The 27880-nt window shown below is 45.5% G+C and overlaps 1 protein-coding gene across 1 annotated transcript in view; it reads left to right on the top strand.

The window, feature by feature from the left end:
• The window catches only part of SART1 (spliceosome associated factor 1, recruiter of U4/U6.U5 tri-snRNP), a 598340-nt gene that overhangs the window by 206173 nt on the left and 364287 nt on the right, over window positions 1-27880 (top strand). The gene's annotated exons all lie outside the window — the stretch shown is intronic.

Below are 27880 nucleotides of genomic sequence, written 5' to 3' on the forward strand. Positions count from 1 at the left end.
ATTCAGTGCGAGATAACTCCATCTGCTTCTGTTTGTGGAGCCATTTTATCTAAGACTTTGCCTGTTTCGGTTTCAATTGTTTAGGCCACAGTTGAACTGGTGTAGCAGTGAAAATCTGCTGCTTGTTTTTGTATCCCTAAATAGGACATCCTCTTTTTATTTTTTAACTATGAAAATCCCCTTTACTAAACTGAACAGTTCTCATAAACCTAATAACCACAAAAACTTAAACTATGCATTTAAATTTTTTTAACTATGTGTGTACATATAGATACATATGGATAGGTTAAAGTGAAAGGAGGAAATGTCTGATAAAATGTAACATTTTCAATCAAAAAAATATAAACCCTGAAATTCACCAGTTACAATTAACTAAAGTAGCTATGACTCCTCCCCCATCATACAGACTGTCATCAGTGATGTAATTTCAGAAGTCGCATTTATGTTATCAATTATGTCATAGAGCATGTCATGAGTTGTGTAATATGTAAGGTCGTAAGCAGTGAAAGGCAAGGGTGCAAATAGTTACTTTCGTTCATTACAGCTGTTGAATTTCACGTTTTTTTTTTTAGTTTAAAATGTTAGTTTGACTGGCATTTCCATCTAGCTATAATATCACTTTAAACTTTCTTTTTTTTTTTATCCAGTAAATTCCTAGGGTTTTATTAACATAATTTTTGTTGTTACCATACCAAACAAGACCTACCCTGTGTCGTGTGGTCTGGCCCTACTCCTACCCCCTGCGTGTGGCCAAACCACTGCTGCGCACAGCTGAAGGCTGTGCACGACATGGGTTGGCTGCAGAGTTTGGCCCCACCCCCTGTGGACGGCCAACCCTCACAGGCAGTCAACCCCCCTTGCTGCCAACGCCCATGATCTTACAATGTCCTATAGGCCCCCCACCCATTTTTTTGCCCCCCACAGCTCTGTAGTACTTCAATGAAATTACACTGGGTGATGCGCTGAGCATAGTTTTAGTGCTGCTGTACTGCTGCACCGTGAAAAAAAAACGTTTTAATTTGATTTTAGGGCTGTCTTGCTTTGACAAAATGCCCAGGGTACCCCCTACTCTGCCCCGTATTACTTATTTTTATTTGTTTTCTTCAACACTGGGACAGAGTCATAAAATAGAGTGACACGTTTCCCTTCATGTTGCAGCCACCCAATCAGACTGCTTGCTCATTGCACCATCAGGATTCAAGCAAGCCGGGCCGAAGACGGCTGAAATGCCAGAAACCGGTCCCCGGTAGCTTGTTTCCTTCCCAGTGAAAGAATTGGCTTGGTAGTTTGGTTTGCCCTGTTCCCATGATGCACTGGGCTAGGGACAGACTAATTTGCATATAGCCAGGTTCTGAGCTGGGATGGTGCAGTGAGCTAAAAAATGGTGTTGGATTAAGCCCTGATCTCTTGACTGGGTGAGAGTATTCTGCTTAATTCAGAAACTCTGTCCATCACCACCCCCTGTTGGTTAATTATTGCGCACAGCTGAAGGCTGTGCACGACATGGGTTGGCTGCAGTTTGGCCCCACCCCCTGTGGACGGCCAACCCTCACAGGCAGTCAACCCCCCTTGCTGCCAACACCCATGATCTTACAATGTCCTATAGGCCCCCCACCCATTTTTTTGCCCCCCCACAGCTCTGTAGTACTTCAATGAAATTACACTGGGTGATGCGCTGAGCATAGTTTTAGTGCTGCTGTACTGCTGCACCGTGAAAAAAAAACGTTTTAATTTGATTTTAGGGCTGTCTTGCTTTGACAAAATGTCCAGGGTACCGCCTACTCTGCCCCGTATTACTTATTTTTATTTGTTTTCTTCAACACTGGGACAGAGTCATAAAATAGAGGGACACGTTTCCCTTCATGTTGCAGCCACCCAATCAGACTGCTTGTATTGAATTTGCAGTATTGCGGTCCTCTGCAGTAGTACTGCGAATACACCGCAGCCTAAAATATCTATAAACTTTCAACATTAATTTCTCACAAACTACTAACCAGATTTACTCCAGATCACAAAAACCACACTTTCTGGATCAAGCTCTAGCTGCCTGCCAAATTTGGTGTAATTCTTTTCAGCATTTCTTTTTTTTTTTACTCTAGCGGTGTTTAAAGTATTAATGAAAATTGCATGGAAAAAAACACATTTTCAAACGCCCGACTGCTCTGCCCACCCTGTTTCTCAGCCTCCACTTGACAGATCACCCTGAAACTTTACAGGAAGGAGCGGAGGTGTAAGAAGCTTTTTAATTTTTTTTTTATTTAATGTTTTTGGAAAGTTTCGTGAATATTCATCTTACAGCGCCAAAGTTAGTAGCAAACCAAAGCATCGATTTCATATGACAAAACGGTCATATTTAGAGCACAGCAGCAACACCACCGAGTAGTTGTGGTTCAGATGGAGTTTTCATTAAAAAATGTATTTTTCGCTTTGCCTAGCACTTATGACCTTATGGTTGGGTTTTCACAAAATGTGTAAGCCTAAGTCCAGCGTGCTAAGTATTATGAAGATCTGCACTGGACAAAAAGAATTGCAGATGGTGAAAGAAAGAAAAAATATAAATTTTAGCTTGTGGGGAATTTTGCTCACCTTTCCAGGCCCAATGGCTGAATGGATTTACGCCACACTTGTCATGAAAGTAGAATGTCACTCCAAATAAAATTCCTTTTTTGTTTAGCGTTAACAATTTCAGTAGTTGTTGAAATATAAGCATTTTAAAAATAGTTTTCAAGTGGGCTTTAAGGTTTATAAAATTAGTGTATCTCTGGTTTTCGCACACAAGTCCAGACTCGCAAATTCTGTGAATCGCATTTGATTTTTTTTTGTTACAAAAATTTGATTTGGTTTTATTAAGACTACTGTTTGTATCTGCCATCCAGAAACGCTCAAGCTGGTTCAGACTGATTGAGCTTTTCAATGCAAAAAAAAATCCACAGCCATAGTTGTCCACCCTCAAAGGTGACATACCCTATATAAGTGTCTGATATACAACTAAATGAAAAAATATAACTGGATTCGAATGCCATTTTGTGTCTGACTCCCGAATCACTCCTGACTGTCATGCTTTAAGCAATGTTTAGAAAAAAAAGTGAAGCCGAAAACTAAAACTGTCTGGCTTTGCTTGGAAGTTAGAGATAATGGTGAGGGGTTGGATGCAGGCCAGGCTGCCTGCAAGTGGCCTTTTTGTCCCATAGCGGCCGTTCTCCCACCCCCCTCTGTGCATAGCTGTAGGCCCTACAGGGTGGGTATTCCCCACCTACACCAATGTTGGCTCAGGCCCAGGATATATAATCAATTATAAAGGATAAAATATCTTACATCTACATACAATTCTTGTCATTCATTTAAAACAGTGCCTTTGACCTACTTTTTGCTACGTAATGCAAAATGAAAATTCATTGTTATGTAAATTATCCATATGCTCTTCTTGCAAAATATAGGACAAAAAAACAGCTTGTGTGGAATTGAAAATGTATGACTCAATCAGAATATGTTCTGACCTAGAGTGTCTTCTAATCGGTCTAATTTAATCCAGTAAGAGAAACCATAGCAACCTTATTATTTTGAATTAGTGGTTGTATACAAACAGTAGATATGGGGTAGTTCCCAATACAACTCTTGATGTAAACCACAGAGTAAGGAAACCTTTTGCAGATATTTACTCCAGCTCATAAAGATTAGAGGTAACAAAGGCAGTAATTTGCAAAACTTCCTTAAAGGGGGGCACATTCCAACATGGGAGACTGGAGCATAGCATCTGATGGAGACATCTAGCTGCAGATTCCTTAACCACATCGCTGCTGTGGTTATTTTTCCCCTGTGCTGGAAATTACTCTTAGGCTTTATTCATGACGAGCTCAGCTCGTCATCAGCACAGCTCAACTGTGCCTCATGACGAGCTGAGCTCGTCATGAGCATGGAAGGGGTTAAAGTTTGAATTTTCCCCAGGCTCCAAACTGTATCTGGAAACTTTTCAGCAGTGGCTCTGCGCAGATGGGGACAGTTTTGTACGACTCCGTGATGACGTCAATCCGGCTGTGGAGTCATATCAGCACCCTCTGGCGCGGGCGTTTGTCAGTTTCTTCTTTTCCGCAATGTAACTCGGATCTGGCGAAGCGGTTCCTCGTGCCATTTTATGGCCTACTTCGACAGTTTTTGTTGGTTAGAAACTGTGTGCTGCTTCATGTCTCCAGGCTTAATTTAAAGCCTTGTCGGTCTTGTACTCAACAAATGTCGGTTACAGACCCGCATTCCATTTGTATGTGGTGTTTAGGGGAACACCACGACTCAGAAGACTGCGGTTCCTGCCAGGAGCATCAGCCAAAGGAGCTCAAGGAACGCATATGAAACTTTTAGTGGTCTCCTCCTTCATGGGGCAGTTTCAGGAGTCTAAGCCAATCACGGGGAAGTTGATCACGTGTTACGTTGGTGTAGACAGGTGTATCTGGACGAACTGTTACTTGAGTTTCAAGAGGGATGAGTTCCATAGCATAGTTGCTTAGTCCTTCATTTCTTATTGCTGAATTCTCGATGGTTATGAGACTTTCAGCCTGAACCTCTTGGATAGGAGAGAGGCTGCTACTAGGTCGGAGTCCACGAGGCCTACTATTTAGTATCGGCCACATAGTGTGGTTTGATGCTGTCGATTGACACAAATCTTTTTGCCTTTTTTCCAGCAAGGTGCGGAAGAAGTACTGTTTTTGTTCCATGGATGGCTAGGACAGGTACTGGTTGTCTGTAAGAAGGTCCAAATTCCTTCTTGTCCGCAATCTTCTCTCTGACTAGATCCCCAACTTTTGGGATCCAGACAGACCTTGCTGGGACTACCGGTGTTTCCCCAGTGGTGGTTGGCTTCAGGAACACATTGCTTTGTTTCGACCTCAGTTGATTTTGATCCTGTAAAACAGCCAAACGATCTTTTATATCAAAGGGTTCATTTTCTACCACTGTGCCTTTACATTCGAGATCAGGAACCCACATTCTTGTCCCAAATAGTACCTCATATGGAGGGACCCCCTCCCGAGAACTTCTTGGCAAATTATTTAATGAGCGTTGGTCCCCATAAAGATGTAACCCGCCCATCACCCAAACCTAATACTCTATCTGTTATAGACTGCTTTATGTCCCGGTTATTCCTTTCCACAACAGAATTTCCCTTCGGAAAGGAGTACCACAATGCTACGCCCAAACTGTCCATAGCTTCTTTGTAAGCCCGAGAGCTAAACGCAGGACCCTGGTCAGAATGTAGTGTGCCAATAGCTTATGTGCTGATAAAGACTCGCAAATCTTTTATGACAATTCGAGCATTAGCCGACCGCTGAGGAGCCTTGCGTTAGTGTTTGTGGGATTGCATTTGTCATAAATACGCCTTCACGTATATAGCCTAGTGGTGTCTAACACTGGCGTCTGTACTTGGCTGGCTACTTCGTAGTCTGGTGTCTGATGGCATTCTGCACTACGCGATCTATTGCAGTCTCTGCAGTCATTGATGAAGATGTGAATCCGTGTATTCATTCCAGGCCACCAATACATCTATTTTTTTTTTTTTTTTTTTTTTGGTAAACCTTTATTATACGTAAAGCAGATACAATAATGGGCAAGCAAATCAATAAAGCCATAAGCGTGCAACATTACATCTTCCAATTGCCCCATTGTAGCTCAGGATAATGTCCGTATCAGAATAGTACCAGGATGGATGAGGTTTCTTTTTTAAGATTCTAATGATAACAGGATCAATGCCAAGCGATCGTTTCAGGATCTACAGCTGGCTTTCAAAATGTACAGAGGCAACTAGCTTAACAATTAAAGTGGGAGTGATGGGTGAAATAAGCAATACAAAGTAGCCATCAACACAATCACTATACGTGATAAACCATTGCCCCACCCCACAAAAACTGAGTACGCCATAGAAACCCTGTAAGATAAGGCAGAAAGAGTAAAGAAAAAGGGCCATAGAACCAAGGAGGAAACAAGAAGATACACAGAAACCACCCCCCAACCCCCCACCCGCACCCCTGCAGAAGGCCATGGCCTACCCCCCCCAGCATTGTGCCCGTCGCCCTAAATAGGAGACCCGAAATATAGTTAGATGAGAAGAGAATAAGGAAAATGGAAGAGGAGAAGACAATTAGTGTACGGGCTCCCGGCCGCCCACCGTCCGAGCACAGACCCTCAAGCCGATACAGAACCAACATTCGAATCAGTCAATATACCCCCTGTCCCGCGCAGTCACCAGCCGTATGTGCAACAGTAATCAAGAAACCATCCTCAGCCTTGTCCCATGTGGTCAATTGTATCAACGGAGTCCAGCTGACCAGCCGCCATTTTAGATGGAGTGGGTGAACGGGAAGGCCATGATAAGACGTTAAGCTGCCCACCAAAGTCAGCCAAAAACAATAGTGTGTGATCAAAGACGATGTGGGAAGGATCCACGCGCATCATTAATCCCCCAAAGCCAGTAGACCAGTCCGGTAGTATCAGTTCCAGGAGAGAAGGGAGAGTCACCCCATCAGTCCACAAATGAGGAGCCGGACACGGCGTCCGGAGCCGATTTTCCAACCACGGTGCGAGTCCACGAACACCGGACCTCTTCCCAACGATATCAGTCAGCCCCATGGCTGTCTCGAGATCCTGGTCCTCCGACATCCCCATATCCACCGGGGTAAGCAGTACACTGCGGTCGGGTGCAGGGTGTGGCGCAGTGTCCCGCACTCGAGAACAATCACGTTCAGCAAAGCACACAGCAGGAGCAATGGCATCCAGCCGACTCCCCAGGTCTTAGGCGCTACAATCCAGGGCAGCCCGCAAAGCACCTAGAGCAACCAGAACATCACTGATCCCCGGCGTTGCCCCAAATGCATAGGCTCCAGCATTCCTCCTCACTCGAGGCTCACTGGCAGGTAGTAACTCTTGAACCCGACCGTTGCCCTCCCATGCGTCCAACTGGTCACCACGCTGCCACTAACTGGAGTTCAATCGGGTCAGGATCACAGGAATAGCAGACTCCATATCGTTACGATCGGTGGCGTTGATGCGGTCCCAGCAATCACCTGGACCCGCAATCGCGATCCAGAGCCCTCCGTGCCAAGCGCCGATTACGTGGTGCTCAAAATGTCCCCCACAATAGCTCAAGGAAAGATGAAGAAGTTGTCCGGGCAGTTCGGGCGGAGAACAGATACAATGTAATCCCCCAGATCTGCGATGTCCCTCAGGCACACGTAACCGCTGGGTGGGCTGGATGGCTGCAGCAAGGGAAGAGCAGTTCGGTAGACTCACTCCGGCCGGCCGACTCCTCCCCGTCTTCGATGGCCGTTGTTATTGCATCAGGGGCTGGCCATCCCCAACACTCAAAGCCCCGGTCTCGTGGACATTAAGGGCCGGGGATTAAGCAAGGACGTTTCGCCGGTGTTACAGCTGGTAGAAATCCCGGGAACACGCCAACGAGAGCAGAATCATTTCTTCATCACAGAAACACGGCTCGAGTTCAGGATGAATTACATGATGTAGAAGCAAAGCAAGAAGGTCGGCGGAGCGGAGAGCCTAAGCGGCCATCGTGGTTGCAAACTTGGCTCCTCCCTCCAATACATCTCTTTTAATGTTAATATTGTTTTAGAGATCCCCTGATGTGACAGACCCTCCCCAAGAGGTGCTTCATAAATCAATTCTGCTCTGTTCCATGTTTGGAATTACCCTATCCCACCTCCAGGGATTCGAGCAAAAGAAACGTTGTTTGCATCAATTACATAGGAGTACTTGAGTGGAATGTTTTTTGTTAACGCTGCACCACTGCATTTGCTTGAAGCATTGACAGCCAAATATATCTCACTGTCTATTCTCGTTTTTGAACGAGTGACCGCAGCTACGGAAGCCGCCTGAACAGCCCCCTTTGCGGCTTCATCAGCCAATGAATTCCCTGCAACTTGAACGTCATCACGTTGATTACTCAGCGTGTGTATCACTTGAGCTTTTGGTGTTTTGTTTCTCAACTGAACTACTTGTTCTCGAAGCGTTTTAGGATTTATTGTACCACCTTTTGCATACAGTAAAAGGAATCGCACACTATAGGTGTTGGGAATTTGCGATCTATACTATCAAGTGCCAGTTTGAATGCTTGTAGTTTAGCTCGCTGAGCTGTACAATCTCCTAGAGATTGAGTTTTAGTGGCCATTGGTCAGAAGAGAACATCGCGCATGCGACCTTTAACGATTGCGGACGCTGCACTGTAAGCTTGCTTACTTCCTGTAGCGGGTGGTGCTGATCCGTAAGTATAAATTATAAATTCGTACTTATCGAGAGGCAGAATTTCAGTGGGCAGAGTTCATTCATGTTCAGAATTCATGTTCATATTGCAGGAACGCTTGTGTTTTTAAATCTGGATCAAAAACCAATTCACCTTCTGTTGCAGCAAGAGACTTAACCCATTGTATCCATCTAGGATGTAAAGCTTTTGATTGGGAATGCTCTTTTGTGACCGCCTCTAAGGCTGGTACTGGAGTCACGACAATAATGCGTTTCCCCTGTGCTAGAGCTCTTTCTTTTGCTACAGAGGTTTGAACTTCTGTCAGAATTGTTTTTGTTGAAGTGAAGCGCATTTCTGCTTGTGTATACAAATGTGATTTGTATGCTATTGGTACTTTTTCACCCGCATTATATGTTAAATAGGTGAATCTGCACTGACCCGAAATTATTCGGATCACTAAATTGCGTTTATTTTCGTGTGTTTGTAAGTTATTTGTTGCTAACATGTTAGCTTGGAGTGAACGCAGGATGTATGTGTGTTCCTGTGTCCAATGTTTTGTTGAAAAATCAGGTTTGATTAATTCGTACAGAGGTTTAACCCTTTCTGCGTAATTTAGAATGTATGTTCTTCCAAAATTTTGGAAACCCAAGATGGATTGTAAATTTGTCAGCGTTTTTAGAGGTTGGAGCAGCGCACACTTTACTAAAAAGTTAACTGCCAGGCTTTTGCTTTCCCTTGAAAGCTCATATCCTAGGAAAAGGCCATTGAGATCGGCAATTCTGGATTTTTTAAAGTTGAATTTATAGCCCTCAGAGGCTAAGCCCAGTATAGTGGTACTATTCAAGTGCCTATCTAGGGCATAGTCTGTCAGATAGATGTCATCCACATATGACAATACCTTGTCATCATAAATTTGTACTAACTCCGTTACGTTTGCTGAGAATAACCCTGGGCTGTTTTTGAACCCTTGTGGGAATCAACAAAATTGACCCTGGGTCGCAATAATTGAGAAAGCTGTAAAGTACCTCCTTTCAAGTGCTATGTTTTGACAATAAAAACCATTTGAAATGTCTGATGTGGTCTTATATTTTTTATGCACAATGTTGTTCATCAATGCTGTACTATGTGCATTTTGCACTGCAAATGTTTTGGAACAAGTGTTCCAAGTGTCTGTAATCCAAAACTAGACAATATGTTTGTATGGTTTGGATACAGGAAACAAGTATTGTTCATTGAGGAGGTGCATGTTTCAATCACCCCTTGGTATTCAAGTTGATCTAAGATCTCCATGACCTGTTTTTTAACTTATTGCTTTATTGGGTAGTGCCTTTGTGCAGTATGTTTTTTTTTTTTTTTTTTTTTTTTTTTTTTTTTAGCTGTATTTTGTGGTCAGGTGAGTCCTCATCCCACCCTACAAGATTTTTGTATAAAGCTGGTGCCTGGGCTACTGCCCATTTCCTGGCATAAGTATATTTTAGGTGAATTGGAATATGGTTGGAGAAGGCTGACATAATGAGGTCCTCACCGAGTTGGCATTCCCTGACAAATCCAGCCCTGTTCTGGTAGAAGTTTATCATAACCCCTTGAAAGTTTCTCCCAGAAGAGTGCTTTCACTTTTCTTGGAATGTCTCCCTCCATCCTAAGTGTTATTTCATATAACATTTGTGGAGAACTAACCCTGGTGTCTACAGTCTCTACTGTTATGTACTCATTCAAGTCCACTATCTTCAGAAGTTCCTTCAGGTTCTGGCGAGCTATTGTTACTTCTGCTGCACTCTTCAGCATTGTCTGATCCCGTTCTCGGTTCTTGAGTTGTGTTCTCAGAATTCTCGACATGTCTGATCTTCAGACCTGCTACCTTCTTTTTGGTGAATTGAGGTTTTGATTTATTTTTCTGAACGTGTTGATCGTCTTTGGTCTTCACGCGTTCTTCTTTGTGATCTGACCGTCGTCTTCTTTCTGATATCTGTGACGATATCTAAAAGGTATGAGAGGAACTTGTATCAGTATCCTGATACCCGCCAGGTTTTCTTAAATTATCCCTATTCCTGAGGTTATACCTTCTTTCAGGGGGCTCCTTTTGAGGAGTCCTACCTTGGGATTGAGAATGTTTCTCTTTAGAATTTTGTTTATTAATTTCCCACTTCTTTTTAGAAGATGTAGGATTTTGTTTAATAGAGTCCTTCTCAGGACCTTCAGACAGTTGTGGCCTCAAAGGTTTTCCATCCAAACTGTCCCTGCCTAATTCTGCATAAGATTTTTCTATTTTTCTGGGTAGTTCATGTTGATGTTCTGTTACATCAAATTCCCTTAAGCATTGGCTGATTGCCACTGATGCTGCCTCCCCTTTAATATTAGATAATATTATTGTTGAGACCTGGTTGAAGTTTTTCAGTAATTTCATACCTAAATTCAGAGCAGGCTATGCCCCGTATTCGTTTTGAATTTGTTTAACGACATCTGGTATTACTGTAATTGACGGAACACAATGTGTTTTAGTATAGATGGCAGCAGACTGTGCCCCAAGTGGGGCAGCCTTCCAGTTGTGGTGTGATCCCCATTGGTAAACAGATTGTTAGGATTCTGTGTCTCATAAGGGCTAGTATTTGGAAATACTGCTTCGACTTGAGTAATTTTTTGAGCTATCCAGAATGGAATTTGTTCACGCTTTGTGGGAATTTTACCCATGACTGCGTGTAAAGGCTATGGAGTAATTTTTAGTGCATTCCACTGTTGAGGGGTTTGATTTGTAATGGTCATTGGTGGTGGACTGTGAAAGTCTGCATGACATATTGGACTTATTGTCTGTAAATTTTTATTAACTCTTTTACTTGAGTAAGTAATGCCTCGTTTTACATCTCTTGGATGTTAGGATGAGGTGTGTAGCCATCTAAAATCAGCCATGTTGCTCCGGGTCTACCTAGTGGACCGAGCCTGGTAATGTTTTTGTGATATTTTAGGGCACCTTGAAACCAGAGATTATACTCCTGGTATGTGAGTGGAATTTCAATATCCTCGAACGGAAAATATACCTCAGGTGGTTCATCTTCTTTAAAGAAGTGAAATAATTGTGTTACTGGATTTGATTCTGGTAAACAATCCATTAATAAAATACCTCTGTCTGAAAGGCTTCTTGTGCCTCTATCACGAAAACTGCTCTACCACCTCTTGGTGTTAGGCCGTGTTGTATACGTTTTAGAGTGATGGCTCTCCTTAAGTTTGGAGGGATGTTTATAACCTCCTCATCAGTTTCAACGAAACCTGTAAAAATAAAAGCTGTTACGATTGGGTCAGCCGCAGCGGTATTACTGTCCCCTTTCTGGGACATTGTTTTTTGAAAAATGTAGAACAAGTTTCAGGGAAACCAAAATAAGGTGCACACTATTTTGGAACACTACATCCTTCAACGTTGAACAACCCAAACAGCTAATATATAGGATTTTTGTACTATTCAGCTTTGCTGGATACTTAACCCTACCCACTCTAGACGTTTTATAGAGTATGTGAGTAGGGGTCTCTGAGAAAAGCACAACTGAGTTACTCAGTATGTAGCGTTAAATTAGTGCCTTACCAAACGTTGGGCTCCATGTAGTGTAGTTCCTATTTCCCTAATAAGCTCTGCGCTTTGGAATATTATACCCTATTGGTTTGGCATAGGACTGAGGTCAGTATGCCCCTATCGAGTATGTTAAACTTAATTACTTTGTGTGCCAGCTAACTCAGAGGCCACTAGAAACTCCTTGTAATCAAGAAGGGAGTAGTTGGGGGAGGAGCTTCGCGGGCAACCAAGATGGCCGCGTAAGCTCGGAGCTCCGCGGACCTTCCGATCCTCCGCAAATATCCTGCTCGAAATCCTGATCCACGTGGGTGGATACTCGTTGCTGAGGGCCCACTGAGGCGAGAGCCGTTTTCAGATCCCGAATCGGTGTCTCCTACGCTGAGCTACGTCGTGTGGGACTCCGTGCCAGCTCAGTGCCATTGTCTCTGCGGATTCCGCAGCTACGCACTGCCGATCTGCGGAGTGCCCGCCTGCCTTTACCAGCGGCGAGGTGTACTGGACAGCGGAGCTATCCGGTCAACGAGACGAACCTGGGACAGCGTTCTATTGTCTTCCCGGCCAAATCTCCAACTCTTTGGGCTTGGACTTGCCTGGCATAGCCCTTTGTCCTCTTGGACCTAACATGGCGGGCAAGGGGGACCCCGACAAGCCGTCGAACAGAGGCGTCCGTGGTAAATCGCAACAACAGCAGAATAGGATTGAGCGCTATACTCAACCGAAGACGCCGCCTGTCACTGGGCCCTCTGCCAAGGACATCCCGCATTCGGGCTCGCCGGGCGGCTCTGAGCCCACTCTGAGCGACATTTTGGGAGCCATTACAAACTTCCGGGCGGACATGCAACAACAGCATGAAGTCCTCACACACAAGGTGGATGGCATGGCCGTTGATCTGTCCCTCATTAGAGCCGACTTGGGCAAAACTAATGATCGGGTCAAGAATTTGGACATCAAGACGTCCAGCCTGACGGGAGACGTCTCGGACTTGCAAACTGAGGTCCGGAACCTGCAGAGGACAGCGGAGCAATTCGCGAGACGGCTGGATGACTTTGAATGCCGGGCCAGGCGGCAGAACGTCCGCATTTTCGGTGTACCGGAGGGTTCGGAGGAGGCGGCGACGGACCTCCTCGTTGAAGACCTGATCAGGACTCATCTGGCCCCGCCTGGCCTCAGTAACTTTTTCTCGGTGGAGCGTGCCCACCGAGTGCCGAGTGGCCCGCCGAAGTCGGGCGTGGCAGCCAGGCCTATCGTAGCCCGGCTGCTCAATTTCCGGGACAGGGACGCTGTCCTACAGGCTTCCAGACGTCATGGACCACTTAAATTTTAGAATGCCGATGTCCATTTCTACCCGGATTTCACCAGGACGGTTCAGCGACAGCGCCAGAGCTACGCAGGGGTGAAGCGAAGACTGCGTGACCTGGGCTTCAAGTATTCTATGATGTTCCCCGCTAAGCTCCGGATCGAGCACGAAGGTCGTGCCCTTTTCTTCGACTTCGCTAAGAACGTTAGTGACTGGCTGGACACTCTACCGACGCGCCGAGAAACACAGGAGGACCATGAAGGTGGCGCAGCTGGCGGATCGGACCTATGAGACTTGGCTCTATAGTGGGTCATTCCTTGACTAACTTGCCTGCCTCAGTGGGTTGTCGAATGTAGCTTTGTGATGCCGTACTATCTCTCCTATCAGTACATGGAGGGTGGCGGGAGGTGTTCGCGGAGATTCCTTACTCCTCTGGGTGTCTTCTTGTAGAGTAGTTATGGGGCGACAGGCACACTGCTGGTTGGGGGGGCTTTTTAGTCACATGCAGGGGTGCAGGGTGGGGGGTGCAACTATGCAAGTTTTATTGTTTGTTTGTTCTATCTCTTTTTCTTCTTTGAGGCAATGGACTGTGTGTTTTACTGTACACTTGACGATTGAGTTGGTTGGAGTCGGGTGGGGCGGATTGTTGGGTGATGGGGGGTAGGAAATTGAAAGTGCTTAGCTGGAATGTCAATGGACTAGGAGACCGTGTTAAGAGAGGGGTGATGATCCAATTGATAAAGAGACACATGCCTGATGTTGTACTTTTGCAAGAGACGCACTTGGTGGGGAACTCCTGTAGGGCCCTGAACCGTAAGGGTTACAAAATGGTTGCCCACTCTGGGTTCTCCTCGGGCTCCCGGGGGGCGGGCGTTCTTGTGCGTGCGTCCCTTCCTCTTGAAATAGACGTCACGCTACTTGATGATAGAGGACGCTACGCAGCTGTGGCGGGAAGATGGGAGGGGCGTCCCTTGGCTCTGCTTTCGATTTATGTTCCTCCTGGCCTCCAATCTAGCACCTTCCAGGACCTTGGTAGCGCCATCTTGTCCCTGCCCTCGGGCTTATTGATCCTAGGGGGTGATTTCAACTCAGTCTGCTCTGGCACTCTCGATCGCCAGCCACCGAGAGACCTCCCGGGCTCCCAGACGTGGCTGCCGACCTTCCTTGACTCCATGGGTTTGGTGGACTGTTGGCGGTTACTGCATCCTGCGCTCCGCCACTTTTCGTTTCTCTCCGGTGCCCACGGGAGCCTGTCCCACTTGGATTATGTCCTCACCCTGGCGGCGCAGTCCTGTGCCATCTCCGAGGCACGTTTTCTGGCGAGGGGCGTCTCCGACCACTCGCCGTTGTGGGTCTCTTTTGACTTCGGTGTTACCCTGTCCAGCCGCCCGGCTGCTGTGAATCCCTGGTATTTTCGCAACCATAACACGCGAGCACTCCTTGCCAGGGCCATCGACCTATATTTTACTGAAAATGTGGGCTCCGTTGGCTCTGCGGTCACCCTGTGGGAAGCGTTCAAGACTGTGATGCGGGGCGAAGCCCTAGCTCTCATCGCAGAGGCTAAACGAGTTCGTGATGCTGATATTCTGCAGGTGGAAGAGGAGGTCTTGGATCTCGAGTCCCGTTTGGGGCCCGGGCCCGACCCTTCTCTCCTGCACGAACTCTCCCTGAAACAGTCGGAGTATCATGATCTCGCCACGAACGCTGCCCTGGTCTTGGCGAAGGAACAGCAGGGCCGCATTTACGATGTCGGGGATAAGGCTGGTAGGCTGTTGGCCTGGTTGGACAGGCAGGAGATGGCAAGCCGGGTGGTCCCGGAAATCCTGGGCGAAGACGGAGTAGTGGTCACCGATCCGAGTGCCATTGCCGAGTCTTTCGCGGATTATTTTCGGGGTGTTTATACTACCGGCTCGGACTGCTCCGAGGCCGACTCAGCTGAATTCCTCTCGGCGATTGACCTTCCTCGTCTTTCGGAAGAAGACAGTGCCGATATGGGCCGGGACATCACTGCGGACGAGATTGCTCTAGCGATCCGCGCCCTGCGTGCAGGCAAGGCAACCGGACCCAATGGCCTACCGGTTGAACTGTACAAGATCCGGCCGGATGTGATCTCCCCTTATCTGAGAGGTATGTTCCTCCGTGCCCGAAAAGAGGGTGTTCTTCCCTTGGACCAGCGACTGGCCACCATAGTGGTTATCCATAAAGAAGGCAAGCCGCGGGATGTTTGTAGGTCCTATCGCCCCATTTCTCTCCTTAACGCTGAGCCCAAGATCCTGGCCAAACTGCTGGCCAATCGGTTGGTCGGGGTTATAGGCGACTTGGTACACCCGGACCAGTCCGGTTTTATTCCCCGCCGCAATACTGCCCTCAACCTGAGACGCCTGTACGGGGTTATGGCCAGGGCTCACGCCCTTACGGAACCAGCGGTACTTGCCTCCCTTGATGCCACGATGGCCTTTGATTCCCTGGAATGGAACTATTTATGGGCGGTACTGACAAAGCTTGGATTTGGACCGGGTTTCCTGGGCTGGGTGCAACTTCTTTATGCTAGTCCTCTGGCTGCTGTCACGGTTAACGGCCGCATGTCTGCTCCCTTTGCGCTCCATCGCGGCACCAGACAGGGCTGCCCCTTGTCTCCGCTCCTGTTTGCGCTGGCTCTGGAGCCGCTCGCGGCTATGCTACGCACACATCCTGATTTGCATGGGATCTCCTGGTCCCCGGGCTTCGAGGACAGGGTCTCCCTCTACGCAGACGACATCCTGCTCTACCTCACCTCCCCTTGCAAGTCGCTTATTGTGGCGTGTGACGTGCTCCGGTTGTTTGGGCGTTACTCCGGCCTGATTATTAACTGGGCCAAATCCTCCCTCTATATCCTCAAGGGTGACACGCCGCGCCTCCCCAGAGGGTGCAATATACAACTGGCCGGGCAAGGCTTCAAGTACTTGGGGATTTACATCTCGAATAGCCCTAAGGCGAGGTATGACCACAATTTACTCCCCCCCGCTCCACCGGTTGCGAAGGGATGTGGAGAGCTGGCGTAAGCTCCCTCTCTCTCTCCTGGGCCGGGCGGCATTATTTATTTAACATGATGTCCCTGCCCAGGTTTCTGTATGCCTTGCAGAATACTCAGGACCTTGTCCCGGCTCGTTACTTCAGGGAGGTTGAGAGCCTGCAGCGTGCCCTGCTCTGGGATGGTCGGCCTCGTGTCGCTGTCCAGAAGCTTACCATGCCATGGTACGACTGGGGCATTGCGTTACCAGACGTGCGGAGGTACTACTGGGCTTCTCAGCTTACCGCTATTAACCACGGCTTTTACGGTCCTGTGGACAGCCCGGGCTATGCAATGGATAGATGGCTTTTGCAAGGGGGCAATTACTACCGCGCCCTCTACTCTAGATCCTTCGATCGGAGCCTCACGGGTCCAACAAAGGCGGCGGTCCACACGTGGCGAACGGTCAATAAGATACAGGGTTGGCAGGGCAGACTGACGAAATTCGCCCCTCTATTTGATTCCGACATTTTAGGCAAGCTCTGGCACACCATGGGTTTAGACAAATGGGACCTCATAGGTATTTCGAGGGTTGAGGACATGCTGACCAGGGGGGAAGTCAAGACTTTCCCGCAGTTGCAGATGGAATACCAACTGAGTGGAACAGAGTTCTTCCGTTATGCCCAACTCAAGCACGCAATAGCCGCCGCCAGACCGGAGGAGGGTGACATCCCTGAGAGTTCTCCCTTGGAGGACAGAGTACTGGACGGGCATATGCCGGATAGCGCCATCTCTCTGTCCTACAAGAAGTTGATTAATGTTCAGGTTGACCTCCTCCAGCGCTTGCGGGAGCAGTGGGTGGCCGATGGTTTGGAACTGGACGACGAGGACTGGCAGAGTGCTGTGTCCTCCCCTAAGGAGGTCGCCATCTCCTCGCGTCTGCGGCTGGTCCAGTTCAAAATCCTCCACCGGGTGTACGTCACCGGCCCCCGGCTTGTGCGTATGGGCTTCTCGCCAGATGGCCTTTGTCGTCGTGGCTGCGGAGCCCTTGCTACTTTTATGCATATACTATGGGAATGCCCCGCTATTTGCCCCTTATTGGGAGAGGGTACATCGAGTGATGAGGGAGGTAACTGGGGTGGAGTTGGCTGCGGAGGCGCGTAGGTGCCTCCTCAATGTTTGGGAGCCAAATGACTACAGCACGGCGCAGACCCGATGGGCTACACTGGGCAACATGGTCGCTAAGCGGGACATCGCGCAGAAATGGGGATCCAACGTGGCCCCCCTGGTGGTACAATGGAAGGCCAACATGGATTGGTGTATGTTGCGTGAAAAGACTGTATATACTGCCAGGGGGCGGCCTCAGACATGGAATAAGGTATGGGGGGCTTGGAACGCTTACAGAGGTGATCTGTGTCTGCCACCTGAGCCGATGCCTCGCGATGAACGCCTGTCACCGTAGAAGTTGACATCAGCTATGCTACTCATGTTCTGACTCTCCTGTTCTTCCTCCCCCCCCCCCCTTTTTTCCTACATCCTACTTAAGCTCCTTTCTAAATCTTCACTAGCCTCTGTCGCCTCCTACTGACTCATAGCCACTTCTTCCTTCCATTGCCTTTTCTGCGCCCTCGGGCGCTTCTGTTTACGTTTCTGTTTGTATATAAAATAAAAAATAACCTGCACTGTTCTGAAATGGATCGCTTTGCACTATAACCATTCTTATACCATGCTGCCTTGCCTCCGGGATGTTAGGCTGAATAGCTGTGTGCATCATTACAATAAAGGTTTTCAAAAATTTAAAAAAAAAAAAAAAAGGGAGTAGTTTCGTGCAACCGCATAAACATGACAACTTTGTTTCCCTTTAGAATTTGAAATCTCTCAGAATTGTGTAAACAATAGATAAGTTTCACTCAGCTAATCGTGCATGCTTGGTTTCTTCAGAGTTACACAGAAAGAATAGACAGGTATTTCAATAAAAGGATTTATTGAACAGTCTTATTTCTCCTGTAAGAGATATGAGCCGTTACAATCGTAAGACAGTATGCGAGATATATTATGTACAATGTAAGCAGTAGAAAGAAATAATACTGCACTAGCATTATTTTTTTTAGCTGTGACACATATTTATCTACATAAATGACATAAGCTAAAAATGCGAGTACTCCTAAGATGCTTCTCCAACTAGTTCTACCCCAGTGTACCTAACGTAAGTGTAGTACAAGGTAAGAAGTAGATGATGTATTCTATAGTATGGTATGCTACTGTATGGTATACTACAGCATGGTATACTAAGTCTGCTATACCAAGAGTCCCTCTAGGTTTCAGTCAACTCCATACCTTGAGAATGAGAGAGGTGGGAATCTCTTTCCAGGTCTCGAACTCTAACATCCCCTGAACACTGGAAGCTGGATTTTCTGTGAGCAGGGATGACAGCGTCTCTTGTCAGTGCGTCAGGCCGGGACACGGGCTCCTCTAAAGTAGAGGCCTCCTCCTACTTGCTTGGGTAAGGGAAGGTAGATTTATACCTGGTAGGTGCCTTGGAATGTTAGCATTGACGTAAAGTCGGGCAGAGGAAGACGTCAGGAATGAACCCTTAAGGAATAGCTGTTCATGCATAATAAATGAGTTCTTGCAGAAATCAATAATCCTGTGCTAGGGGAAACTCCCAAGAGCTTAAGGGTCTGGTTTCTAAGAAATCGTTGTGAAGTTGGGGTGGACGGATGTAGGTAATCATGTCTATATTTGGATAGCATGGCTAATGCCCAAGTAAGGACTGGGATCTTATGCCTATATAAGGGCAATGCAAATTGTGTCTATATAAAAACATGTTTCAGGAAAACTTATATACGGACTCCTAATGCGGAATACAAAAACAATGCATCGACGTCCTAAGGTAAGCGTAGGCGTTTGAAGTCGCGCATCCCCCGACTTCGCCATGTGTAGACTCCGTTTCCCATGGCTCGTCCCACTTATCTGTTGATAAGGCCGCACACGACTCTGCCCACGCCTCCCAGTTTTCCCAGGAGCCGGACGTCGATGGCCAAAATGAGCAAGTACTAAAATGTTCTGCATATTATCTGTGAGCCCCCACCTTCCTCTGGAGCACTGTCTGGAGAGAAGCCACACCAGTGGGTTCGGCCTCAGTGCAGGTTGCGCTGTTTGAGTTGTTGAGCTGGTGCCGATCGGTGTCAACCGACTTCGCCTTGGTGCCAGTGCAGAGCCCTTCTGGGGTCTCAACCTTTGGCATACGCCCTTGATCAGCCTAATCGGGCATTGACGTCGGTGGCGTCGATCAAAGTGATTTCTCCTCTTCCTCTTGGCGTCGGGTGTTGTCGGTAGAGCCAACTGAAGAATGTTGTTGTTCTAATTTACTCTGAAGGTGGGGCTTATAGAAGTCTCCTCGTAGTGGGTGAAACAGAAGTGCCTGGGTTGTTACAGCCTATTTTGGAGACTATTCCACCTCTTATAGAGGAGAATTGTCTACCTGCACTTGGTGAGGCTAATGGGCTGGAGTCTTACCCAGCCTCTGGGTTACTGTCTCCTCCTAGTCTAGCTACTGAGGCGAATTCCTAGTTTGCAGATATGTTGAGGAGAGTGGCTACAGTCCGGAGTTTTTTCCCTTCATTGGAGAAGTCTACTGATAACCTAATTGATGTCCTTGATCAATGTCATACCGGGGTAGAAGATGTTCTCCAATGTAGTGAGTCTATGCTCACTATATATGAGTATAGTGAGCACTAGGGCCAAGCCTGATACAGGGGACTCAGTGGGTTGGGCTATTTCTCACAGGCACTTGCCTGCTCCGGGAGATCCAGCTTGTCTCCTAAAACATCCTACCCCTCGTAGTTTGGTAGTTCAGGCTTCAACAGCCTCACAAATTATGAATTCTCTACCTAAGGTTCCATTGCATGGAGAGTCTAGGAGACCAGATTCGTGTGGTAAACATACTTTTTTCTCATCTAGTTCTGCCTTAAGGCCCTCTAACACGTCTTGTGTTCTTTGGAATTTTTCTCACGCTTTATGGGATTCCTTGAAGGCTATGTTGCCAACACTTCAGGACGACCTCCAATCTAATCTTCAAGAGCTGATTCGAGATTGTCAGCAGGCAGCTAAGCTGAGGCGGCATGGATACTATTGATTTAGTAGGACAAGCCATGTCCTCCTTTGTGGCACTACAGAGCTATGCCCGGTTGCAAACCTCAGGAGTTTTAGAAGCTATCCAGGCTGCTTTGGTCAATATGCCACCAATCGCTTTGGAGCCCAGGCTATCTCTGCTTTACAGAGTTTCTGTGATAGAAGAAGTGAGGCAGAGTCCGAATACTTATTTGATTTTTTTCCGCTATACTAGGGTTGTATGGGGGATATGTAATCTATTGGTTTCTGTCACGACTGGCCATGTTATGTCAGTACCATGGTGGCATAAGTTCTGCCTATTGATAAAACCTAATGTCATCAATAGGCCTAATGAGGTGTTTCTGCAGTACGCAGATATTGTTTCAGTACTGTCTTTTGACCGGCTGTGTGGTACAAGGATATCTTTTGCTTAGGTTTTTCCTTTCCCTATTTTCCTGTGATGATTGGCTTCATGCTGAAGCGGTCATTTGCTTGTGATGTTTCTTCTGGTAATATGTTTACCTATGCCTCATGCTTCTTTGGAAGCAGTTCGGTATGCATCACTTTTCAGTATCTCTTATAGGGACATCTTGCTTATGCCCTAAGGGAGCCTTTTTTTTTTTTATAGAGTATGCTTATTCTTTACACCTATTCTGAGTTTCTACTTCGTTGCAATTTTGGGTCTGTTTTGACTAAGATTTCCGCTAGGACGTTATTGTTTGATAGTTCCTTTCATTTGAGTGCAATTTGCTTTGTAATCAGGGGTGCATGGATTGCTTTTGCTTTGTGAGTTTTGCAAAGGTTATGCTACCTATGAGTGAATTATGCCAAATGTACCACGTTGTGCCTTCTTTACCTGCCGTTTTGTCCCTTGATGTATTTTTCTCTTTTTTGGAGACATTACATATGGAAGGTTCAAGGGCTGTATTTTGTATTCTTCTGAATGATTAAATTAATAAAGCTTACCTCTATTTAGCGAGGTTCAATGGCCTTCTTTCGTTCTTAGAACATAGTTGTTCCGCGATCACTACTTCTGATGTTATATGTGATGTTATATGGAATACGTTGTCATATTATTTGGACCCTATGGAGTTAGCTTTTACAGCCATGTCCAGCATTTTGTGGGAGGATTTTTTCTTTTCTTAAAGATAATGTTCACAGTAGAATGTTCTTAAGGAAGGGAAGAACTAGGAGTTTTCCTTTCCATAAACTTTGATATGCTGCCAGTTACACTTTTCCCGTCTGGAAGTTGCATGTCCTTAATCTCCTTAAGGACTTTATCTTTCTCAAATCAGCAATTGCTGTTTTTGTGACTTTTGTGTGGTGTGTGTGTGTGTGTGTGTGTGTGTGTGTGTGTGTGTGTGTGTGTGTGTGTGTGTGTGTGTATATATATATATATATATCCATCCTTCTGGCGGGCGCCAGTAGGTAGTTATAGTTAGGACTTAGTTTCCATAGGAAATCCCCAACATTTTATTTGGAATAACTTTGGCGCTGATGGACGAATCTTAGCTTCATTTTCCAAGAAAATGGCCTGCTCCGCTCCTTCCCTGAAAGTTTGGGGGTGATTCGTCAAGTGGGGGCCGAGGAAAAAAGGGGGCCCCCAGAACGTATTTTCCCCATGCAATTTTCCATAGGACCTTTAGCCACGGCTACAGCTCGATCGGCTGAACAGAATTACACCAAATTTGGCAAAAAGGTAGAGTTCGGTTAGCAGATTGTGCTTTTTGTTAAATGGTGTAAATCCGTTCAGTAGTTCCTGAGAAAATCAAAAGTAAAATCATAGTGATATCTAGAGACTAAGTACTGTACTCTGCACTATACTCTGTACCTTCCTGAGCACGAGCTGCATGGTCATTGGCTGTCAACTGTCTGTCAACACTCCAAACCAGGAAGTGTTGGCAGCCATCTTGTGCACAAGAAAGCAGTGAAACAAACGTGCAAAACACGCACGGGGGCAGGGTAGAAACACCCTGATTCCCTAGGCCTGCTCAGGCCGTCCCACAAGGCCCAAAACATTAAAAAAAAAAAAATCGGCGCGGGGGGCGGGGGTACGAGATACTCCGTACCTTCCAGAGCGCATACTGGAGGCTCCTGGTGGGCTAGTTGGCCCCCAGGGACCTCCAGTATTCAAGGGGAATTAGTTCCCCCTCTGCAAATGCGCCAGGGGGCTGCGTTGCAGAGAGGTGTAGAAAGGGGCGTGGCCTCATTACACCTCTCTGCAAGGCAGCCCCCTGGCGCATACTGGAGGTTCCTGGTGGGCTAGTTGTCCCCCAGGGACCCCCAGTATGCAAGGAGATTTAATCCCCCAACTTAGAACACGATACAGGGCGCGTTTGCACAGTGGTGAAGGTAGGGGGCGGGGCTTGAGGTGATGTGAGTGCAAACATGCCCTGTGGCGCGTTTTAAGTTGGGGAATTAATTCCTCTTCAATCCAGAGGTCCCCTAGGGGGTAACTAGTCCAGCAGGTATCTCCAGTAAGCGCCACGGAGCTGTGTTGCAGAGTGTTGTAAAAAGGGGGCGTGCCCTCTGAACACCTCTCTGCAACACAGCTGTCTGTCGCATACTGGAGGTACCTGGTGGGCTAGTTGGCTCACAGGGAACCTCACGATTGAAGAGGAATTATTTCCCCTATCTAAAACGCGCCACAGGGCGTGTTTGCACACATGTTACCTCGGGCCCCGCCCCCTTCCTTCACTTTTGAGCAAAATATTCCTGTAAAATCAGCCGAGCTACAAATTTCGATTTGCTCACCTGTTATCACAAGAAACGTCAGTGCTGCATCTTTGAGCGCACTACTGATTCTGAAAAGTAATTCTAACCATACTTGCAGTAACTTGAATTTCCTTCCATAGGCTAACATTGACTGGTTTCACTTGGAAATTTTTCTAAGTGTGGAGTTTTGGACCTTTTAAAAATTCCTCTAAAATCAGCCGAACTATGAATTCCGATTTACTCACCTGTTATCAGGAGATACCTCAGTGCTGCATCTTTCAGCTCGCTACTATTCCTGAAAAGTAAATTTAACTGTACTTACCAGCAACTTGAATTTCCTTCCATAGGATATCATTGCCTGCTATATAAAATATATATATAAATAAATAATATTATTAAATAAAAAAAATTACAATTTCAATATTTTTTTTCAATTTATATTACAAATATGTAATGTAATGTAAAAAATAAAATATCTAAAAATAAATACTTTAAAACAATGCAGTAAAGTAGTATAAAAAATAACAATTAATACATTTAAAAATTATCATTTATAAAACCTTTGAAATTCACTGGAAAAGACCAAAGGTTTCAGCCACATTATAGTTAGGAATCTGCATTTAAAAAACTTGCAAATTCACGAAAAAAACATAGGTTTCACACGTTATAGTTAGCTGGACGTTTCACTTCTACAAAACCATTGAAATTCCCCCGTTATAGTTAGTTCAGCTAACTATAACTTGCGCGCCCGCAATGCACTGCTGATGACGTCACATATTACATCACTCATGACATGGTCCGTGACCTCACTCATGACATCACTGAAGACATCTCGAATGATATCACTGATGACATCATCCTTGTGAAAGAGTGGCAGACCTCCTCTCACCCGAATATAACCTTTGATACACACATTCAAAAATAGAACCTAAAATTTTCAAAAAAATGGATACCAATACCAGTTAGAACAACCTATTCAGGAATTCCAAAATCTACATACACATCCACTCATTCATAAATAGTTCTATATAGGCACTCATACATGTACTCACTCATTATATGTACTCATACACCCTGTTACACACCTACACTTATACATAGTTATTCACACACATACTCAAACATCCATTTACTTGCATATACAGCTCTACACACACTACTACACTTATTCCTACAGAAACGTACACATACTTACTCTCTTAAACAATCAGTTATAGAAAAACATACTTATTTATACAGGAACTCTTCCATTCTGTCACTGTCATATATCCTTACTTATATACATCAATACTCACATATACTATTTTAAAACATATGTACTTACTCATGAAGACACTATTGAGGCAGTCATTCACTCACTAACACACCCATACACACTCATCCACCCATACAGTCCTGCACACATGCTGTCTTCAAAACACATACAAACAGAGAGTCAGTCATTCATGCATCTGTGCGCTAATAACCCCACCAAACCATACATGCACTCATTCTGATACTCAAAAAAAAACTAATAACCTATATAGACACCCATGTAGCTACTCACCAAACCAGGCAGCCACTTACACACAAAGTGAGAAACTGATACAGATATTTACATATTTAAATATTACTCGCTAATACATGTATTCACTAAGATATACTTAATAAGTGTTATATAATCAATTTTACAAAAAAACATTTAGATACTTATTTACCCATTTATTCTTCCATCAACCTTTACATACACATATGTAAAAAATATTTATTTTTCAGAGAGACACACATTCACTGGATGATGTCATCAGTGATGTCATTTGAGATGCCATCAGTGATGTCACTGACCATGTCATGAGTGATGTAATATGTGACGTCATCAGCAGTGCATTGTGGGAGGGCGCGCGAGTTATAGTTGGCTGAACTATCTATAAAGGGGAATTTCAAAAGTTTTGTATGAGTGAAATGTTCAGCTAACTAGAACATGTGTGAAACCTATGTTTTTATCAGTGAATATATATATATCTATATGCGTTGCGTAACGCGTAGGGCTGTGAAATGAAGTAAGATGCTGCCTGCAGATTAGCGGAATAAAGGACGAAGTAAAGAATAAAACTGAATCGATTTGGCATTAAACCGGCTGTCCTGGTCGGGAAAAGGAGACCCACTGCTTTTGCGGGTCCACGCTGACGCCATGAGGTGTTAGCATGAGGAACGAGATTGTGGACACTCACCAGGGGAGTGCCTGCAATGCGGAAATTAACATCTACAAAGCAGCGCAGGTGAAAGATCGAAGGCTCACGTCAACCCACTAGAGATTTATTAATTGAACTTTGGCAGAGCAAATGCACGCACCCACTTGGGTAACAAAAACGATTTAGCACTACAGATCTCAAGATGCCGTGGAGCCACGCCCAGGAGGGCAGGAACTGTTTGAAGTATTATGTGCCTAACGAACTGAGCTTACCTGCCATTACAACGCCGCTGAGGAAGGGATAAAGATCGCCCGAAACGCGTCTGGCGTATATTCATATGAGGTGTGCCCCAGTTTGGACATCTGCGTGCAAGATGTCAATAAAATAAGAGAAGCTAAGAGTCTCTTGTGTGGCCTCCTTCCGAATGGGTCCCTGAAACGATTTGAGAGAGATATATATATATATATATATATCACTCGTTCCGCTTCCAAACGCTTTCTGGAGTCTTGCCAGCCGGCAAGGAGACACGGACACGGACCAGTTAGGTGCTGAAATTTTTATTTGCAGAGAGTAGTCAGACGTTTCGGTTTAACGGAGATATATATATATATATATATATATATATATATATATATATTCCACAAATCCATCATCCGATAGAGAAAGTCAGCACTCACAGAGGATTTACTTCCCAAATTCCAAGGTTTATTTGTCAGATACTCGCATTCATGCACAACACCAACGCGTTTCGCAACTCACTGTTGCTTGTTCACGGTAAGGGTACAATGTCACAGACACTTCCTATATTTTGAAAAACCTGCCACAAACAAATGTTAATGATGTCACTTCCTGTCCAGATGAAAGGAAGTAGGATGGGAATTGTAGTTTTTTAAATTGAATATCTATTATCGGGACAGCTCTTTCCGCGAAAAGGAGTACATATTTCATTAACATATGCCAGACCGAGGAGAAAAGTTAGTTTGTCTTCCTACTCACCAGAAAGGGCGAGTAGGACCTAAAAACAGCTCGCCCTCATTAAATTTAGCTCGCAAATGCGAGCGGTCAAGTGGATTTTTCTAGCCCTGCACCCTGATTTTGTTACCTTTGCCTCAAATTGTAAAGCGCTCTGATATCCTTCGGGATCAAGTTTGCGCTATATAAAACTTTTTAAATATATAAATTGTCTTTCCTGAGTTTGCAATTCAATGTAAAGGAAAGTCATAAGTTAAATGTTTGGGTAATACATCCAATCTATCGTCTGTTTCAATTCTTATTAAAAAAAAAAAACGAAATACAATCTAGCCCTCTAGTGGGCAAGGGGGGGATTTAAGCGGCTGTTTAGGAATGGAGCTCTCTGGTGAGCAATTTCATCTCCACGATTAACAGTCTATAATTTAACCCTCTGGTGGGCCAAAGTTCATACGCTTTTACTTCCCCCGATTATATCTGATCCAACCCAGTTGTGATGTTTGTTGTTAAAATCCCAACCAACTTCAGACTTTATATTTAGCTGTTCACCAAGTACAATGTTTATCATTATTAATTCTTAATACAGAAAAAATTGCGCTGTCCCTAAATGATTCAATTGTTTCAAGAAACCATAAGGTTCCACCCATATGTCTATAATGTCAAATTTTTCTTATTCGGAATCCTACTCTTCTCTCGCTTAAATTGCAAAGAAAACAGGTACACAAACAGTTCTCCATTAGTCCGATTATTTACAAATGTACATAAAGTTCTTCACTTTGATTCAGTCCCCAGGGGCTCATTGTTCGAAAATTTAGAATTTGTCTAGATTCTCTGCATCTAAGTTGTTTTTCTTGATCTCCTCCCCTTTCGTGTGGCAAGATACATTCCAATGCATATGTCTTTAGGAGTTTCCAGTCACTATCATGAACCAACTCCATATGCTTTGCGACAGCATTACTTTTATCCTTATTCACTGTTGCTCTAATGTGCTCCAGGATACGTTTTTTAAATTCATTCTTCGTGCTGCCGATGTATTTGAGCGCACACGGACATTCAATCACATATACTACATGTGTGCGTACACAATCAATCAACTGGTTAATTTTCCACCATTTTTTGTTAGGAAGCATTACTTCTTTTTTGTTGTTTGCGATTTGGCACACTTTACATCTTTGACATTTGATGAATCCTTTTGTGTTCAACCATTGAATTCCTTTTTGGGGCTCGGGCCTAAGCCACCACGAAGTGGAGGCGGAGCTTCCGAGCTCTTATGTGTTAAAAAAAAAAATGCAGAAAGGGCTCCAGCTGGCACATTCCTTATTTTTTTATGGCATCTGCCTAGTGATTCGTCTTCGCTGTGGTGTGTATTTAGTAGCGTTGACGTGATAGGCTGTAAGTAATTTACGCGTGCCCGATGTGGCATATTCTGTGCGCGAACGAGCACAGAAAGTGATTAATCTTAATTAGGAGCTGTCAGAGTGCCCGTGTAATGCAATCCAGATGGTTAAGAGAGGTGTCCTGCTTGAACTTTTCACACATCACGAGCGCGGACTCCTTCTCAGTTCTTATCTCTCGCTGTGTGATTCACTGCTGTGTGAAGTGGACAGGGCAGCTGGGCAGAGCGTGTGCCTAAGGCTCGGAGATTTCTGGACTCTATGTCTGGCGCGGGGATGCTTATCTATGCCCCTGCGGAATATGCTCGACCAGCCAACCACCGAGGGCCGGCGCGGCGGAGGCCTGGCCTAGGGCAATATGTTAGATCTGCAGATGCTGTACCTGTGATTGCCCGAGTAGGACCGGAGCCTCGTCAGCCGCATGTCATTCGGCCTAC

Source organism: Lissotriton vulgaris, chromosome 9 (assembly GCF_964263255.1).
Source record: "Lissotriton vulgaris chromosome 9, aLisVul1.2, whole genome shotgun sequence".
In the NCBI taxonomy this organism is placed as follows: domain Eukaryota; kingdom Metazoa; phylum Chordata; class Amphibia; order Caudata; family Salamandridae; genus Lissotriton; species Lissotriton vulgaris.